Source organism: Arachis hypogaea, chromosome 15 (assembly GCF_003086295.3).
Source record: "Arachis hypogaea cultivar Tifrunner chromosome 15, arahy.Tifrunner.gnm2.J5K5, whole genome shotgun sequence".
Lineage (NCBI taxonomy): Eukaryota > Viridiplantae > Streptophyta > Magnoliopsida > Fabales > Fabaceae > Arachis > Arachis hypogaea.
Genome location: NC_092050.1, coordinates 47,951,488 through 47,958,587, shown reverse-complemented (window position 1 = coordinate 47,958,587; position 7,100 = coordinate 47,951,488). Strand labels below are relative to the sequence as shown.

Here is a 7,100-nt window from a genome sequence, read left to right as displayed (position 1 = left end):
ACCTGGATATAAATATGGAGGATGATATGGAGAACCATCATGAGGAAGAGGTGTGTAATCATGTTAGAGAGGGTGTAGCCAATCATGTTGGACAGTAGATAAGAGTTTTAGGCTCTTTCATCAACCCAAACCCAGTGAATTGTGGAAGTAGCATCCTAAAACCAACTATTCATGCCAATAACTTTGAGCTAAAATCACAACTCATCACCCTTGTTAAAAATAATTGCTCATTTGGAGGAAGTGCTCAGGAAGATCCCAACCAACATCTAACTACATTCTTGAGAATATGTGACACTGTGAAGGCCAATGGTGTTCATCTTGACACCTATAGATTGCTTTTGTTCCCCTTTTCCCTTAGGGACAAGGCATCTAAGTGGCTAGAATCCTTTCCGAAGGAGAGCCTTACTACTTGGGAGGATGTTATTAACAAGTTTCTAACAAAATTTTACCTTCCATAGAGGATAATCAAGCTTAGAACTGAGGTGCAAACCTTCAGGCAGCTGGATGGAGAAACTTTGTATGAAGCCTGGGAAAGATACAAAGAGCTAACAAGGAGATGTCCACCTGATATGTTCAATGAATGGGTGCAGCTGCACATTTTTTATGAAGGTCTTTCTAGAGAGGCAAAGAAGGCCCTGGACCACTCTTCAGGAGGCTCTCTCAATACCAAAAAGACCTCAGAAGCGGCCACTAACATCATTGAAACAGTGGCCAATAATGAGTACTTCTATGCCTCAGAGAGGAGCACCAACAGAGGGGTAATGGAGTTGAGTCACATGGATGCATTGCTAGCCCAAAACAAGTTGATTACCAAGTAATTAGCAGACTTCACTAGGCAGAGGGAAAGAAACCAAGTTGCAGCAGTCACTACTCAACCACCAGCTCAAGAAGGGGTGAATACAGAGGAAGGAGGTGATTGGGAACAAGCCAATTATGTTGGAAACTCATCAAGACCACCCTATGATCCGCACTCTAAAACCTATAATCCTTGTTGGAAGAACCACCCAAACTTTGGGTGGGGAAACCAGCAAAACCAGAACCAAGATTATAGGTCCCAAAACTCCAACCAATACAACAATTCCACTTACCAACACTCCAATCAAAACCATACCAACCCCCATACAATAACTCTTTCCAAGATCCATATCAAGCACAAAATAGCCATCCTCAACCTCCAAATTCCAACCTACCGTCACCATCTGAGGATAGACTATCCCAGATTGAAGCCTTGCTTGGAGAACTTTGCAAGGAGTCCAAGGACATAAGAGCTTTCAAGGAGTAGGTGAGATCCAATATGCAAAACCAAGATGCTGCCATCAAGAAGCTTGAAGTACAGATTGGTACCTATCCAAGCAAGTCCCTAACCATAGTTCTTGTAGTGATACCAGGGCAAACCAAAGGAAGGAATGCAAGGCCATCACACTCAGGAGTGGGAAGAAACTGAAGGAAACTTCAAGGGAAACACAAGGGAAGAAGGTGGATAAAAGCATAAATGATAAAGAAGAAGCACAAATACCTGCCTCTAACCCACCTCAAGAGAAAGAAGTCCCGAGACCATATGTTCCAAGGGCCTCTTACCCTCAACGATTGAAGAATAATGAAAAGGACAACCATTTCTCCAGCTTTTTGGAAGTTTTCAAGAGACTCCAAATCAATATTCCCTTTGCTGAAGCACTAGAGCAAATGCTACTTTACGCCAAGTTTTTGAAGGAGTTAATGACCAAGAAGAGGAGCTGGAGAAATGATGAAACTGTAGTATTAACGGAGGAACGTAGTGCTATCATTAAACACAAACTACCTCAGAAATTGAAGGACCTGGGGAGCTTTCAAATCCCTTGTATTATAGGAGAAATCACAGTGGAAAAAGCCTTTTGTGATTCGGGAGCTAGCATAAATTTGATGTCCTTAGCAATGATGAAGAGAATGAAGATTGAGGAAGCCAAACCAACAAGAATGGTGCTTCAATTAGCAGACCGATCATTCAAATTCCCCCATGGAGTAGTAGAAGACTTGTTGGAGAAGGTGGGAAACTTTATCTTCCCAGTAGATTTTGTGGTATTGGATATAGAGGAAGAAGCCAAGGCTTCAATCATTCTGGGAAGGCCGTTTCTAGCAACAGCTGGAGCCATCATCGATGTCCAAAAAGGAGAACTTACCCTTAGGCTACATGATGAAAAAATGGTATTCAATGTGCTCAAAGCCATGAGTTATCCACGGGAATCATTAGGAGAATGCCTGAGGTTGGATGTAGTGGAGATCTTAGTACAAGAAACCTTTGAAGAGGAAGAACTTGAGGAGGTATCAGAAGAAGATCCCACATCAAACAGTGAGGCTGCAGTAGTTCAATCAACCGAGGTACTCTTTCCAAGCACATTAGAGGAAAAGAAGGAAGAGAAAGAAGCACCCAAACTTGAACTAAAAGCATTGCCTCCCACTCTCAAGTATGCATTCTTGGAAAGTGATGAGTTACCCGGTGATCATCAATTCTGCTCTAAGTCAAGAAAAAGAGAAGGAATTAATTACAGTGCTACAAAAGTATCAGGATACCATTGGATGGACCCTTGCTAATTTAAAAGGGATAAGCCTCTCCATGCGTATGCATAAGATCCTATTGGAAGATGATGCCAAGCCCTCCATTCAACCCCAAAGAAGGTTGAATCCAGTCATGAAATAAGTGGTACAAAAGGAGCTAATGAAGTTATGGTAGGCAGGGGTGATCTACCCAATCTCGGATAGCCCATGGGTAAGCCTCGTCCAAGTAGTCCCCAAGAAAGGAGGCATCACTGTGGTGCCTAATGAAAGGAATGAACTCATCCCTACAAGAACTGTCACGGGATGGAGAATGTGTGTTGATTATAGAAAGCTCAATGAGGCCACAAGAAATGACCACTTCCCACTTCCCTTCATGGATTAAGGTAGTTTCACTAGCCATTTTTAGTATGTTTTAGGGTAGTTTCATGCATTTTCTTAGTCAATAAGCAAGTATTAGGTTGAATATGCATTCACACCTTGATTCAAGTAAACATTGTGAATTTTGAACAATTTCATGAGAATAATGCAAGGATAGAATGATAGAATGAATGATGCATCATCTCATGGTTAAGAGCAAGACTTTGATGCACCATGTTTAGTTGATTTCAGGTAAGAAGGAGCAGAGAAGAGCCACGTTAGTGCCACTAACGTGGCCATTAATGTGAAAGAAGGGATAGCTTACAATGTTAGTGGTGAAGTTAGCACCACTAACGTGTTCGAAGCTAAGGCATGCCCACGTTAATGGCTACGTCAATGCCACTAACGTGGGCCATTAACGTGGAGGAAAAGGGGTTTGCAACATTAATGGTGAAGTTAGCACCACTAACGTGCTCGAGCCAAGGTCTGCCCACATTAATGGCCACATTAATGCCACTAACGTGGGCCATTAACGTGGAGGAGGAAGTGTTCTGGACGTTAATGGTGAAGTTAACACCATTAACGTGATCAAAGGTTAGGAAGGCTACATTAGTGGCCACGTTAGTGCCACTAACAGTGGGGTTAACGTGAATAAAAAGAGTTGGGGACGTTAGTGACCAAGTTAGTGTCACTAACGTCTTCGAACCAGGAATTTACACTTGACATTAACCACACTAACGGCCTGACTAACGTGAAAGCCACCTGACTCAAACTCTCCCAGCAAGCTGAGCAAAGCCCACTGAGATTGTAACTGCTTCAACTGAGCTCAAAGGCCCACATCCAGAGACTTGCACACTTAAATGAAGATCAGAGAAGTAGTATATATAGGGGTAGATTTGAACTAGAAGGGGATTGGGACCTGGGGATCCAGGATTGTAAACACTTTATATTTTACTTTTCTCTGTAATTCTGTTTTACTTTCAATGCACTTTACATTTTCAATTTCCATTCGCAGAGCTATGAACAACTAAACCCCACTTCATTGGGTTAGGGAGCTCTGTTGTAATTCAATGGATCAATCATAATTCTTATTCTTCTTCTTCTTTCCACTCTCTTTGATTTGCTTGAAAGCTTTTGCTCTTCATCCAATTGAGCAATTGTCTCAGAAGAGAAATTGCTCATACTTAGATTTCCTTTGAACCATGGAAGAGAAATAAGGAAATCATGCTAGAAATGCTTTCTCATGCTGGATTGGGTTGGGGGTTGAATGGATATAGTGACATATAATCCTACCAATACTTTGATCTAGAAAAATATGTGGTATAATCAGTAATCGTACTTCATCTCTTCCTATGAGCAATTAGATCAATGAATTGGGTAATTGTTGAAGCTTAGAGAGATTGAATTGCCAAGGAATTGGGATTCAATCACCTAAGATTGCCAAGAGATCATTGAGTTGCATGGATTGAGGAAGAGATGATAATGAACTTGATCCGGAGAATGCAACATCTCCTAAGCCCAATGAGCTTCCCCACTTCTGATCTTCTCCATTCTTTATATTCTGCTGTTTACTTTAATGTTCATCATCTCCATTCCCATTTACGTTTTTGCAATTTTACTTTCTGCACTTTACCTTCTGCCATTTACTTTCGGCCATTTACATTTCTTGTTATTTACGTTTTCCCCCATTTGCAATTCTCAACCCAATTTTGCTTAGATCAACTAGAAAACTCCTTTGATTAAAGTTGCTCACCCAATCAATCCCTGTGGGATTCGACCTCACTCTATTGTGAGCTTTTATTGGACGAAAATTCGGTATACTTGCCGAAGAGAATTTGTAGAGATACAGATTTTCGTGCATCATGCTTGTTAGCACCTTATGAATGTTGCTGGTGATCATCTCTCCTACATTCTGATAGATATTTTGGAAAACAAATTCCAATCACCTAAAACTCACCGGCAAGTGTACCAGGTTGCATCAAGTAGTAAAACTCACTTAGAGTGAGGTCGATCCCCCAGGGATTTATGGATCAAGCAACTTTAGTGGCTGATTAGTTTAGTCAAGCTAACATTGGTGAGTGATAATTGATGCAGCAGAAAGTAAATGACAAGGAATTTAAATTACAGAAAGTAAAATTGCAGAAAACTTAAATTGGCAGAAACTTAAAGAGCAAGAAAAGTAAATTGGCAAAATCTTAAATGACAAGAAAGGTAAATCGCATGAAATGTAAAGGGAATTGGGTGCTGAAAATTAAGGAGGCAGTAAATCAAAGCTTAGAACAAGTGACAGAATCTTAAATAATAAGGAAAGTAAATTGCATCAATAGAAACGTAAATCAAGCTCACAGCAAACTCATGTAAAATTTCAGAAAGAAAATTAGCAAAGAAAGAGGCAGAGAATTTAAATTGCATAGAAAGCAGACTCAGCTTAGGCAAAATGTAAAAGAGTAGAAAAGTAATTGCAAAAGAAATAAAAAGGAAGACAGTAAATGAAACTTAAATCCAACTCTCCAATTCCTAAACAGAAAAGTAAATATTGCAGAAGAAGAAAATAGCAAATGAACCAAAATTAAATTACAGACTCTCACTAAGGGAGTAAAGATCTCAGGGGTTGACGTTAGCATTTTTGCCAGTAAAGAATGTCATAAAAACAGTCGCGTTGTAGATATAGTCTCTAAACCGACGAAAATCCCTTCGTACAAATGTTTTGGTTGTCACAAGTAACAAACCCCTTTAAAATTGATAACCGAGTATTCAAACCTCGGGTCGTCTTTTCAAGGAATTGCAGGGAGGTGTTCTTATTATTGGTTATGAGTTTGTAAATTGGGGGGTTTTAATGTATAAGATAAAAAGCAAGAATAGTAAATGGCAAGAAAGTAATATTGTATTAAATTAATTAAATAATAAAACTTTTGGCAAGGTATAAGAACTGGAAGTCATATTCTTGTCAATTGCGATGAGAATTGGGTTTTAATCCCACTTCGTTAACCTCTAACTATGAAGGTAAATCAAGTGGATTAATTAGCTTAATCCTCAGGTCCTAGTCAATTCCTATGGAAAGACTAAAGTTATTGGAGCAACTTCCAATTTCAACCACTGCTTTATTTGACAGCTTAAGCGTTACCAATAAATCAACCAAAGCCAAAAGGGAAAAATCCAAATTATTTATATAATAAAAAGGAGCAATCATAAGTCTGAAATACCTCAAGATAAATTAAATAGAAAATCAATCTAAACATAGAGATTCATAAACAAAAGTGAGAAAATAAATAAAAATAAAGAACCTGGGATTGAGAGTCACTCTAAAACTAAGAGAAATCCTAAATCCTAATCCTAAGAGAGAGGAGAGAACCTCTCTCTCTAAAAACTACATCTACTCCTAAAATTGGGAATATGAGAGCCTCCTCATGAATGGATGCAGTCCCCTACTTTATAGCCTCTAATCTGTATTTTTTGGGCCGCAAACTGGGTCAGAAACAGTCCAGAATTCGCTGGTTTCGAATTTTGCCACGCTGGTTTTTTGTCACTGCGACGCGGCCGCATGGATCACGCGGTCGCATCACGTAGCGTCAGAGGAATTATAACATATTATATATCAAATCGAAGCCCCGGACGTTAGCTTTACAACGCAACTGGAACCGCGTCGTTTGGATCTTTGTAGCTAAAGTTATAGCTGTTTGAGTGCAGAGAGGTCAGGCTGGACAGCTTAGCAATTTCTCCAACTTCTTGCATTCCTTCTACTTTTGCATGCTTTCTTCCCATCCTCCAAGCCATTCCTGCCTTATAATATCTGAAAACACTTAACACACATATCAAAGCATCTAATGGTAATAAGAGAGGATTAATAATAAGCAAATATAAGATCAAAGAAGCATGTTTTCAATCAAAGCACATAATTAGGAAGGCAAATGTAAAACCATGCAAATAGTATGAATAAGTGGGTAAAGAGTAGATAGAAACCACTCAATTGAGCACAAGATAAACCATAAATAGTGGTTTATCAACCTCCCCCACACTTAAACATTAGCATGTCCTCATGCTAAGCTCAAGAGAAACTATAAAGGAATGAAGAGGAATGGTATGAAATGCAACCTATGAATGCAACTACATGCTAAATGCTTTTACTTACTTGGTTAAGAGTAAATAAGTTCTTCAAGACAAATACAAACCAATTTCTACTAATTCAAATCATACAATAAAAAGCAAGTGAA

At 39.3% G+C, this 7,100-nt stretch overlaps 1 non-coding gene across 1 annotated transcript; it reads right to left on the bottom strand.

Annotated features, from left to right (window-relative positions):
• Positions 1-467: 467 nt before the first annotated feature.
• On the bottom strand, positions 468-574 carry LOC112753553 (small nucleolar RNA R71). Its single transcript, XR_003177936.1, has one exon. It is a non-coding gene; the product is annotated as a small nucleolar RNA R71 (small nucleolar RNA).
• Positions 575-7,100: the final 6,526 nt, after the last annotated feature.